This window comes from Aythya ferina, assembly GCF_964211825.1.
Source record: "Aythya ferina genome assembly, chromosome: 4".
Classification (NCBI taxonomy): Eukaryota; Metazoa; Chordata; class Aves; order Anseriformes; family Anatidae; genus Aythya; species Aythya ferina.
This window is the reverse complement of record NC_140300.1, coordinates 1,507,819-1,520,876: the sequence shown is the minus strand read 5'-3', so window position 1 is coordinate 1,520,876 and position 13,058 is coordinate 1,507,819.

Here is a 13,058-nt window from a genome sequence, read left to right as displayed (position 1 = left end):
TAGTGTCTGTGTAATGGAGAGGGCTATTTTAATGCAATCATTCTTCGAAGAAGCTCCTCTGTGCCTTATTTTAGGCTGTGTATCAAAAACCAATCTGAAAAACCCGCTCCTCCCCTGCTCCCTCCCGGCTCTGCCCTTCGCAGGCGCTGGGAGACTTTTCATTTGGGGCTGGGGATTCATGGGGCAGCCGGGGCGTTTGGCCATGTGGATGAGAGCTCGGGTGGACAGCCCAGCCCCAGGACACGGCTGGGACACCGGGACCCCAGGCTGGTGGCAGGGATGGTGACGATGGGACAACCTGCATCCCGCACACCATGTGGGATGGGGAGAACCAGCTCAAATTTTAGGGGTAGGATCCATCTCATCCCCTGGAGCTGCCTTATCCCCAGCACTCGCAGTGGGATGAGGAGGGTGGGCGATTTGCAGAGCAGCCCCTGCCACCCTGATGCATTTCTGTGCTCCACAAACTGATTTTCTCACGTCCCAGGCTGATCTCTCCCTCCCAGGATGTGGAGCAGCAGCTCCGGCACTGAAATCAGTTTAAGCTGCTTAAAAAAAAAATAAAAAAATAAAATAAAAGAACGTTTTTAAAGCATTGAGATCCCCCTCCACACACACACACTTTGGGAGGTCAGAACAAAACTGCTTTGAACTGTTTAAAAACAAATCTGAGTCTTCATTCATCTTCATTAATGAGATATTTAACCAGTTCCTTTTAATAACTTCTTGGTGCATATGCCAAATGAAAAAAAAAAAAAAAAAAAAAAAAAAAAAAAAAAGAAAAAAGAAAAGAAAAAACACAGCAAAACAACAACACACAACAAACATTCTTTGGAGTCATTTTCTGCTTTAAAGGCCATTATTTCGGGTGCATTTTCTCCTTAAAATGCCATTATGCTCCTAAATGTTGCTTTTTCCCCCCCCTTGCAGTGGTGTAGGGTCCTTCTCACACCCTCCACATTCACCACGATGGCTTGTGCCAGGGGCTGACCGCAGGGCAGGGAAGGGAGCTGGCTTTTGCCATTGCCCTGGGACATCCACAGAGCTGCCAGCAGGGTAGGAAAACCCCGTTGAGGTTTGGCTCTTGGGATCAGGTCCTCAGCCTCCTCCTACCTGCTCCGTGTGCTGGATTTTCTCCCCTTACTGGAAATCAGAGATCATCCACAGTGTGGATTTGAAGGCCTTTCCCAAAGGACAGCTCCAAGATGTGCTCCTCGAGCACCTTCCCAGAGGAGACGAAATACTGCGCGCCGGTCTCAGCCCCGAGCGCGCCACAGAGCGGCTCTTCTGAACTCCGGGGTGGGGAGAGCCACTTTTTGGGGGTCCTCGACTCACAGCAAGGAAGATAGAGGGAGGGGAAACTCCTTTCATAAATCACACAACAAAGGGAGGAAACATAGAAAGCAGAGGGGATGCTTTCCAGTTTCTCGAGGAGCAGAAGAGGGATGGGGAAGGCAGCGTCGTTAAAGCGAAATCCCCGACTGGAATGACAAAAGGAAAAGAAATTAAAGCCAGATTTGTTCCCCTGGGCTGGAGGAAGGAGGATCCCTTTTGGTTTGTTCCTTCTTTCTTATTTCCTTTAAAGACAGGAGATCAATTGCGGGCCTTAATGAGAACCGTCTAGCGCGAGAGGTGGACAATGCGAAGCGGAGGACATCCCGGAGCCCTGGATTTTTTGCCACAGCTGCGAGCATCGGATCCATCCCTCTGTCCCCGTCCCTCCTAGCCCAGCTCAGGGCCGTGGCTTTGTGCAGTGTGAGCATCTCATGGTGCTGGGGGCTTCCGGTGGCTCTCCTGGTCCCTCATCCCGGGGGTCACCGTGTCCATGGGTTTCCTCTGCACACCCAATTTGGGAGCCAGGGGTACAGACACAAGGTGCTTGGAGAATCGGGGTCCATCGGGGCTGCCGTGGTGGTGACAGCCCCGCTGAGCTGCCTGCAGCATCACTGCCCACCATCCGTCCTCCTTCTGGGCATCCCCACGTTTTAGTTGCTGTGATGCTGCACCGGGTTTTCCCCATGCCCAGGAGCTAAGGAGGACTCACGGGGATGCTACCAGGACGTCCCCATGGGGTGCTCCTCCTGGGGAGGCCATCCCAGAGAGCATCCCCTGGAGCCCCACGATGGAGATGGGGGATGCCCACAGGGTGCACATGCAACAAACTGCCCTTTGCATGATAATCTCATGCCAAAACACCCCATCTCCCCTAGGTTTTAAACCCCATCACCCACTGGAACAGTGCAAGGGGGGAATTAAATCCCCGATCATTTCCCCCCAGGAATGGCCACCCGGGAGCTGGGAGCGGGGACACGGCCGTGCAGAGCAGAGCCTCCCCCATCGGCATCCCAGGGGATGCATCCTCTTTCAGGGCAAATCATTGTCCCTGTCACTCGATCGGTGTCGGGCCCAGCAGCATCCCTGGAGCTTCAGCAGCAGAGAGGGAGTTTTCGGGGCAGGTGAGGACGGCGAGGCGCGGAGCAGGGCTGCGGGAACAGCGCTGAGCTCGGCTGGGGACCTCTAATGAATGCAAATGAGCTTTTAGCTGCTGGGTCACTCGGCGGGGTTTTGTGCAAAGGTTTTGTGCTCCTAACCGTGACTGTTCACGTGCCCGGCGTGAATGGAGAGGGGCACGGCGGGGGCGGGAGGGCTGCGCAGGTGCCCGCTCGCACCGAAATGCTAACAGCTTCCTCCCTGTGCTGCCTGCCAGCTCCTGAGACCCGATACGGTTTCACCCAGGCCTCCAAAAGCCCTGTGCAAAGGTTTTTTTTTTTTTTCCGGGGCCTCGTCACCCTGGATGCTTCGTACCTGCTCACAGCTTTGCTCGCTGGCATGCGAGCAGGAGGAGGGGAGAAAAAAGGAGGCAATGCCCCCCCTGCTCCTGAACCCCAGAGCCACCCGTCGGGGCACCCCCGCAGGTCCTGGGCACTGCTGAAGCTGCTGCTCTCTGTTCCATGGGTAAGTCCTCAGTATTTTATGCAGAAAAATCAGCTTTGCCTTCTCCAAAAAGCTGCATGTGGCTCAAAGTGGTTACGAATTGCTTTCCCTGATTTTTTAACTCAGAGTGTGGGTGGAATTTGGATTTAAGGCACATTTAAATTCTGCACGGCTAATAGGAACATCTCCCTGCAACTCAGCAATCCTAAATCGAGACACAGGAAACCCTTGGTTCAGAGGGAGGTGTCGATACCCTCAGAGCCAGCAATGCCCCACCTGGGCCAAAAGTGATGCCCGATGTGTGCTGTGGGTGGAAGTGGGGTCATCGCAGTCCCCTTCCATCCAGATCAGGTTGGTGCTGCCTAAAAGGTGATGGATTTTTGCAAGAAAACGAGCAGAGCTGCTCTCAACTTCATCCAGTGTGTCCCTGAGGGAAGTGGGAAACTTCCCCAGACCAGAAATAGGAGTTCTGGAAAGCTGCTCTCTTCCTCTTCCCCTGGCCTCAAGCCTCTCATTGCTCCCTCTCCCACTTCTGGTCCTAGAGGATCAGAGGACAAAGTTGCCCCCTCCTCCTTTGCTGAAAAGCAGTGGGATGAAAATTAATGAATTCTGAGGGGGTGAAAAATCTGGTTTATAATTATTTTTTTCCTTTTGAAAAAAATTGTCGATCGTCTCTTGTGCCTGACAGGGATGCAGGCCTGGTGTTATTTGGCTACACCAGATGCCTGGAGCTCCCCATCCTGCTTTTTGGTGCCACCTTTTGTCCCCAGGGCTGGGGGAGCTCCAGCTTTTGGGCTGCAGCACCATCCTGCAACCCTGCACATGCTTTGTGAGGGTTTTCTCAAGGGCACCCTGGGTTTTTCCCCCAGGCACCCTCCTTGGTAGCACCATCAGGTGCTCAGGCTGCGGTGACAGTGACCCTGCCGCGAAGGGGCGGCCCCATCCAGGGGCACTTTCCTTCATTTCAGGCTCCTTGGCCTGGAGAGATGCAAGTGCTGCAGGCAGGGAGTGTGTGGGGTCAGGGAGAGGATGTCCTTCACCCCAGGTGGATGCCCAAAATGTTGGGTGCCCCAACCACCAGCACTTGTGCCCCAAACAGCCCGGCCACCTGGCTGTGGGTGAGCTCTGCGATTGGAGCTGGCTGCTGTCGCTGGCTTTTTGAGCAAAAGGGAATAAAATAAAGAAAATAAAAGGCACAGAGGGGTATTTTTTCATTATTTTTATTTTATTTTATTTTATTTTTTTCTGGGGGCCCTTAGGATCACCTCGCCAGCAGCTCCAACATGGAGCTCTGGAGGGCACCGAGCCCTGCGCATTGATGTTTGGGGAGACGACGAGTCCCACGCCAAACTTCCTCTCATTTGCGGGTTGATGTTTTTCATTTGGGTCTTGTTTTGTTTTCTTTCTCTTCTTTTTCACCACCTTCTTCCCCATTTTGCCCAGCAGGGCTCGGTAAGTGTCCAGGTGTGGCTGGATGGAGCGGGCAGTAGGACAGCACCGTGGGGACGTGGCCGCGCGGCTCCAGCCCTGCGCTGCCCGACAGCGAGGTTCCCACCACTCTCCTCCTCCGTATTTTGTTTGACTCTTTTTCAAAGGGCTTTGAATGAGTTTGGGAGAGGGGGCAGCAGCAGCAGCAGCAGCAGGGAAGGGAAAGAGGAATCTGGTGAAAGCCCAGGCGAGCCGTGCAAGCGGCTTGTGAAATGCCCTTCACGTGCGCCCGGCGTTTCCATCCAGGAAGACGTGGGCTCGGGAAGAGGTTTCTGAGCAAACTTTAAATTCTTCCCACTCCGCTGCAGCAGCGCGTCCTTGAAGTTGCCTCTCCAGCAGTGTTTTGTATTAAAAGGTCTGGGATATAAATAGTTTTTTTTTTCAGCAGCATCTTCAAAGTCTCATCGCTTTAAAATATATACATGCACACATGTACCCCTCCCTCCTCCCGGCCGGTCCCTGTCTCGGATTACGCTGGCATTTTCTCTGGAGATGAATGGAGAGACTTCAACGTAGTTTATTTTCCTTCAGAGCAGGGTAAGATGTTTCTCGTTATGCCTTTTTAATTCTCTAAAAGGCTGCATGGCATGTAGAATAATAGTGGCTGTATTCTTGCAATGATGCAAAAATCCTTCGCAGCCCACCCTTTCTAGTAATTATCTGCTGCTCGCATAGAGCGAGGCCGGGGGAAAGCCAGATGGTTTTCAAACAGGGCTGAGATTTAGGAGGACGGTTGTGCTGGTAGCAGAATGAAGAGGAAGTTTTTAGGAAAAAAAAAAAAAAAAAAAAAAAAAGAGAATAAGTACCATCAAGGACTGGTGGGGTTGTTTTTCGGAAAGGCATCTGAACCAGATTTTTAGGGCAGAGATACTAGAAAGGAAGATAAAATGGGAAACAATCCTGAAAGCAAGGAAGAAAAAAAAATAAAAGGGGAGGACACCCAGGAAAGGATCTCTCAGTAAAAATTTCAAACCGAGAAACATCGAGGAAAGGCCCTGGCTACCTGAGATGATTAACAATGTGCAGATAATGCTGCCAGCTTGCAGGGGAAGACAGTCACATCCCCGCGTATTTGACCCAGCTCAAATCTTTCTATTTTCACAAGCAGGCAGAGAAAACATGCAAAATGCTCCTAAAAGAGCAACAGAAACCCAAACCTGCCTGTGTACAGCTCTGGAGCTGAGGGGCAGCGGGGTTCCCATAGGGATGCCTGTGGGGGCTCAGGATTTGGGATGCTCCTCGAGCTGAGGGGCTCAAGGCGATCGGTTTAGAAGAGGGGAGGCAGGAATGGGACAGCTTCAGCCGGGGGAAAGGGGCAGGGAGGGGTGGAAAATGCTGCCGAGATGCAGGGCTGCACCTGCGAGCAGAAACTCGGGCATGGATGGACAGACAGGACACAAACGGAGCTGGACACCACGCTTCTCCCTTCATAGTATGTAAAAGAGGAGTTTGATTTTTTAATATGTAAATATATTTTTGTGTGTGTGTGTATTTCTGTAGCCACCACCTATAATAAAGCCTGGAGCCGGACCAAGCTGCGTGCCTTTTCCTTGGGAGACCACGTATGCACAAAAAGGGGAATATCAAAATGATCTCGCTTCTGTCTCTCTCCGGTCTCATACGGAACAAAGGGCGGATGGGAACAAGAAAGGAAGGAAAAAAGCATCACCTGTTCCCATACAGTCTTAGCGAGATCGCAGTCATTATCTCGGCAGCCTCACATTTCTAAAGGGGCTTCATTTTTCTTTTAAACACTGGCATCTTGTTAAAAACGAGAGGAGAAATCACCGATTTGCCCAGTTCCCCCCAAAGCGACCGGCGCTGCCTTGCCTTTCCCCGCAGCCCTGACTTTAACACCTGGGAAAAGAAAGTGGAAAGGAAACCAAAGCCGCTAGCCACCAAAACACAAATAAAGCTGCCGCGGCCGAAAGGCCCCCAACCCTGGCTTTTCTCGATGGCGTTTCTCCATCTGACAAAAGCCTTTGGTTTTCTGTCATTCTTTTCATTTCCTTGATGGCTCCCCAATTGTCAGGCCTTCAAGAAAATGCACTTTAGCTCTTTGTCACCAAATGTAATTTGATAAACTCTTTGCAGAAACATTCTGGTTTCGGAGGCTTTTCAAAAAAAAAAAAAAAAAAAAAAAAAAGGAAAAGAAAAAAAAAAACACAACAAGAAAAAAGAGAGAAAAAAAAAAAAGAAACAAACCACGAGCTGCTCCTGCAAGGGGCAGACGATATTTGAGAGCCTATTTGAGCATTTTTTTTTTTCAATGAGTGTTTTGCGGCAAAGCGAGAGGAAAAAGCGGGGCGGAGGGGTCCCAGGCGGGCTTTTTTTTTTTTTTTTTTTGGGGGGGGGGGGAGCACGGAGGAAGCTTTACATTGTCATCCTTCCTAAATGCTTATGAATACCGATTTTCAGGCAGCACCCTGTGGGCGGGGACCACCCCAGCTTTCAGGCTATAAAGCACTCCGGGTCGCCCCGGCGTGGGGAGCGCTCGGTGGGACAGCCAGGCTGGGGAGGGAGGGGGCCGGCGGCACCCCAAGTCCAGCGGGGCGTCGAGGTTTGGTAAGTGGCGGCGATGTCCCACTTCTTGGTCCTTTTCCCTTCTTTTTGTGGTTTTTGCCCCACTGGGGACCCCTGGGTGCCGGGTTGTGGGTGTGGGTGGTGGGCGTTGGGGAGCAGCCCCTGTCCCTCCCCACCAGCGCACCCCCGCCACCTCTCCCCTCCTTTTCCCTACCCGCCTCCGCCAAGGGATTTCGTTGTTGTTTTGTTTCATCCGAGGGGTGAAAAAGCCGGTGATGACAACTTATAAATTTCATCGCGGGGCTTTAAAGGCGCCTGGTTAAAAAGCGAAGCAAAACAAAGCGCCGAGCCCCAAGCGGGGGCCTGCTCCCAGGTGGGGGGGTTGCTGCACGCGCTCTACCAGCCGCTGGGACCCCACGGGGCTCCCCGGCGAGTTTGGCTGAAAACGTTGCGAAAATGGGCAAGAAGCTGGTTGGAAAAATTAAACTGTAGATTTGGTCAATTTTTTTCTTTTTTTTTTTTTTTTTTTTTTTTGATTCATAGCCTGGCAGGGCCGCTGGTTAAATCAGCAATGAGTTGGAGGTGTGACTGCTCTGAAATGTAAAGCTTCCATACGTGGTGCTGCGCTCCTAGGGGCACCGGAGGGATCGCACGGCGGCCCCCGTGTTTTATTCACCATACAGGTGGTTTAGTGTTTAGAAAGTACATGGCGGTCCGTAGCATAAAAGTTATAAAATCAGCCATAAAAGGGTTGTCAGAGCAGAGAATGTTAATGCCTGCAAGAAAGACAAACCATGGTCGGACTGAAAAGACGTAGCGACATGAAATCCATTCGCAGTGTGGTGTTAGCAGGGAGTCCTGGATCAAAAATCAACGTTATTTGGGTCAATCTAAAGCAAATACAAGTAGTGTCACACTCCTGTGCATGTTGTAGTGAAACCAGTCTTTGGATGGGACATGAAAATCAGAAATCGCACTTGTGCCTTTGCAATTCCTCCCAATTCCCCTCTTGGTGGGTTTTGCCTGCGTGCCAGCTGAAACACAGACAGAAGCGATCGGTGTGCTAGAGAAAGAGACAGGAGATGAGACAGAATTAAACAGAGAGGAAGATAAAAGGTGATTTCAGAATGAGCTGCTCGCTTAGAAAAGAAAAACAAAGCAAGGAGTTACCTAGGAGTGCCTGCGGGATTATTTCAGGGCATCTGCTGCCGGTGCGGCTGGGGCGGGTGCGCTCGCTCTGCCCGCAACCCAGGGCAAGGGTCATGGGTGTGGGGTGAGGGTCAGAAACCTCGCTCCGTCCTGCCGTGCCCGAGGAGCTGGAGTGACCCCGAAAGGCCGAGCAACCCCACTTTCACTGCTGGTGAGCCTTTGCAAGTCGCTCAGCCCAGCATTTAACCTAGGGGACTCTCTGCTGCTCTCTCCAGCCGAAACGTAACAGTGCTGGGGTTTGTCTGGGGCTGCAGGGAGAGGAGAGCATCGCTCCTTCTGGTGAAGCCAAAAGCCTGGAGGCTTGGAAGGGAGAGAAATTCGCTGCTCAGAGCTGCAGCTGTCAGGAGTGGAGCCGGGGAGGGTTGGGCCCAGCTTCGCCGAAGTTTTCTGCTTTTCCCCAGCAGGGAAAGAAGCAGGAAAAGTTCAGGATCTCGTTCGTGTTGCAAAACCGGGCTTTGGGATGGGGGAATTTTTGGAAGGAGGGGGTTTTGGGCACCCCTAAGCCTTAGCTTGGTAGCCCTGAGCCTGCTGGTGCTGCTGGCCTCAAGGCTCAAGGCTCAGCCCGGCAGAGCAGCAGCCAACACCGCGGTGCTCCCTCGGGCTGCGTTTCCCAGCCCCCTGCCTGGCGGTGTCTGCACCCTCTCCTCCCCATCAAAAATTGCTCCCCATTTGCCCTTTCCATCCCGTTCGCAATTCCATGGGTTTTTGCCTTTATTTGTTGATGACACTAAATTTATCCGGGTGGTGGTTGAAGTGTCCGAGGCAGGAGAGCTGCAGGCTGCACCCCGGGGACCTGGTGCTGGCTCCGCTGCTGGCGTTGGGAGCATTGTTTTCCCTCTGGACTCTTAGGGTTTTATCTCCAGAGGGGTGGGAATTCTGGAAACAAACAAACAAACAAACAAGAAAAAAACCCCAAGCAGCCAATTTTTTGGTAGGCTTTTCCCTTGAATTTCCACAAGAGGGAAAAGGGACAGATTCTCATGAGAATACATCGTGCCGGTGGCCGCTTTCTGTCCCTCTGCCAGCCCCGCAAAAAAAGTCATTTTCACATTTCTGGACACGAGCTGTGCTCACACACACTGAGCAGCTCCGGGGGTGACTTTTCCCTGGGGAAAGGGAGGAGGAGAGCAGGGCAGAATAGGGCTCCCTCTGAGGAGGCTGATCCTGTGCTCAGCCCCACTGTCTGGGGGTTCCTGGGGTGTTTTCAGCAGCAGGTGCTGATGGTAGGGTTGAAAAAATGTTGGGGGATTTGAGGGATTTGCTGTGCTAAAATAATTCTTGGCAGTTTTCAGCCCTGGCCCAGGTCTGGTGCTGAGCCTGGTGTCACAGAGCCAGGGGGACAAATTGCGTCCCCTCCGCTCTGAGCTGGGGGCACCAGGGGGGGAGCTGAGCTCTTTTTCCCCCAGTTTCTCTTCGGGGTGGGGGGATCTGAGCCCTATGGGGTGCACAGCTGCCTTGGGGGGGGCCAGGGCTCAGTGAGCTCCCCAGTTAGCAGCTGGGCAGGGAGCACAGCGGGGTGCAGGGGGAAGAATCTGGGGACGGTGCATTTGGGGAAGGCGCGCGGGAAAGTGTTTGGGAAGGTTTTTTTGGGGAAGGCGCATGGAAAAATGTTTGGGGAGGTGTTTGGGAAGGTGCTGGGAAGGTGTTTGGGGAAGATATTTAGGGAAGCTGTTTTGGGACATCACTCCTGGGCAGCATTTCGAGGCAGCATTTTGGGGAGATGCTTCGGGGAGGAATTTTGGGGAAGGCGCTTCGGGCAGGGGCTGCGGCACCTTGCGGGCAGCAGCCCTGACCTGGCCGGGAGGTGATGGTTTTGGGGGGGTGTGGGGGGGTTCAGCTTCGACCCCCGTAGCCCCCCCCCTCCGGTTTCGGTGGCCACCTGCGCGGCGCCGCCTGCAGTGCCGGCAGCGGCCACCGGGTGGGGCGGCAGGGCAAAGAGTGAGCGCGGCGCCGGGGGGGCGCCGGCACCGGGATGCACCGGGGGGGGGGGTTGGAGGAAGAAGAGGAGGAGGAGGAAGAGGAGGATGGGGGGGGGAGCAGCCCTGCAAGGGGTGTATGGGGAGAAGGGGGCCGGCGCGCCCTGGTGTGTGCTGGAGGTGTTTTGGAGAGGGTTGTAGGGGGGGTCCCCGGTGGTTGGGATGCGCGGGGGGGGTCCCTGCATCGGGGTGCAGCGGTGTGAGGCGGGGGGGGAGGGATGATCGTGGAGAGGGACACGCGGGGGGGGGGCCACACGGGGATGCGTGGGGTGTTTGGCACCGGTTCCGTGCGCCGGGATGCGGGGGGGAAAGGTGGGGGGGGTGGGCTCAGCACCGAGACCACCGAGACCCCCCCCCCCATCGCACTGTGCCCACGGGAGCGCCCGGGGGTGCTCAAGGATGTGGGGAGCATGGGGAGGGGGGGGCGGCGCTGCGCCCACCCTCCGGGACCCTTTGGGGAGGGGGCTCCGGTGCCGGCTCCCCCCGGGTTCACCTCAAAACAAGGCTCGGGGGGGGGGGTCCTGTCCGCCCCCCAGGCTCCCCAGGACCAGGAGCGGCGTGGGGGGGGGGCTCAGCCCCTCTCGGAGCTCCGCAGTCCCACCGGGCACCAGACTCAAACCAGCTGGGGAGGCTACGGGGGGACGCGGTGGGGGGGGGAGGTTGGGTGAGTGGGGGGGGGGTGGCGAAGGAGCGCGGGGGGGGGGGGAACTCAATGAACTTTTGTTTTTCCTGTAATCTGAAGCAAATGCTTTGCAAAAGTGCCTGTAACCAGGCAGCCCGGATACCTGCCTCTGCCTCCATCGCTGCTGGGGCTGCTGGGGGGGGTCCGGGAGGGGGGGTCCGGGGAGGGGGCGCAGGGCGGCAGCCTCCTGGGCAAGGTTTGGAAGCACCGCGGGGAGACAGCGGGACCCCCAGCCCTGAGCCCTGTGTCCTGGGAAGGTGGTTGGGGGGGGGGGGGGGGGCAGAAGAGTGGTTGTGCCCCCCCCCCCCGAGACATAGGGGTGAGGGGTGGAATAGGGCAAAGGCGAAAAAAAATGTCTCGTGGGGGCAGAGGGTGAATAAATGGCAAGTTACTGGGAGCAAATAAGCGGAGGAGGAATTATTGCAAGGGGGTGAATAATTGGGGGGGGGGGCATTTCAAAGAGGTGAATAACTGGGGGGGGCACTGCAAGGGGCAAGTTGTTGCAAGAGGCCGGGGGCAAATCGGCCAAGGGGGAAATCACTGCAAGCGGAGAGGGGATGGGGGCAACACGGAGGGCAGGGAAACGGGGGGGGGGGGTCATTGTGGGGGGGCAAACCGCTGCAAGGAGCCAGCCATGGGAGAGGAGAGAGTCCCTAAAAGGAGGGAGGGGTACTGGGGGGGCAAATTAGTGTGGGGGTAAATGATGGAAAAGGGAAAATTATCGGGGGTGAATCCTGGGGGGCATCACTGCCAGGGGGAAGTCCCGGGGGGGGAGTTCTCGAGGGGGGGAAATTGCTGGAGGGATTGTTATGGGGTGAGCTCTGGGGGGATGGTTGGAAGGGGGAAATCCTTGGGGGGGTAAGACTTGGGAGGGGGGATCCTTGCAAGGGGAAATCATTAGGGTTTTACACCGGGGGGGCATTGCGTGGGAGAAATATTGGCGTTAACTGTGGGGTGGAGGAGGGGGGGACCACCAGGAGTCGGGCATTGGGGTGATATTGCAAGGGGGGGTGTGACCCCTAAGGGGTAAATCTTGGGGCGGGGGGATTGCAAGCAGAGACTCATTAATTGGGGGAGCAAATCTTGGGGGGGTAAATCCCAGGGTGGGGGGGCAAATCTTGGGGTAGGGTAAATCTTGGGTTAAGGGGGTCGCAAGGAGAGCCTCATTAAGTGTGGGGGGCAAATCTTGGGGGATAAATCTTGGGGTCGGGGGGTAAATCTTGGGGTGAGGGGATTGCAGAGAGGGACTCATTAAGTGGGGGGGGGCAAATCTTGGGGGATAAATCTTGGGGTTGAGGGGTAAATCTTGGGGTGAGGGGGTTGGAAGGAGAGACTCATTAAGGGAGGGGGACTTCATTAGGGGGGGACTCATTAAGGGGGGGAACTTGGGGTGGGGTAAACCTTGGGGTGGGGTAAATTTTAGGGTGAGGGGGGTTGCAAGGAAGGACTCATTAAGTGGGGAGGGTGCAAATCTTGGGGTGGGGTAAATTTTGGGGTGAGGGGCTTGCAAGGAGGGACTCTTGAAGTCGGGGGGGCAAATCTTGGGGTGGGGTAAATCTTGGGGTGGGGTAAATTTGGGCCTGAGGGGCTTGCGAGGAGGCCCTCACTAGGGGTTAAGCATCTTGGGGGGGGGGGGGGGCTGGCTAAAATCCTTGGGGTTGGGGGGGGGCTCCGGGCTGAGCCGCGCTGCGCTCGTCTCTCCGCAGGCCGAAGGTGCGGACGGCGGCGGCGGCGGCGGCTGCTGGAGGAGAAGGAGGAGGAGGAGGCGAAGGAGGAGAAGAGGAGGAGGAGGAGGAGGAGGAGGAGGAGGAGGGAGGCCGAGGAGCTCGGCGTGACCGTGCTGCGGGCGGCGGGCCAGGGCTCGCACGCTCCAGCGCCGCGTCCGCCCGGCTCGGCCCGCCTCCCCCGGAGCCCTCTGAAGTGAGGGTGGGTGTGCGGGGGAGCAGCCGGGGCTGGCGGCGAGCCCAGCCCGGCTTCCCCGCCTCTATATAAACACACATTGACTTTCTGTTACCCGAACTCACATCGCGAGGGGCTATACCGAGGCAGCCCTGCCTCCTCCTCTTAAACCAGGAGTCTTGTGAAAAGTCTGGGGCTAACAAATAACCGGCGCGCATATATATATATATATATATTTATATATATATATATATACACATATATATTTATATATATATTTATGGAGATATATTTATGTGGAGGGAGATAGAGATATAAACCGATCTGTCTCGCTCCCTGTGTATAGA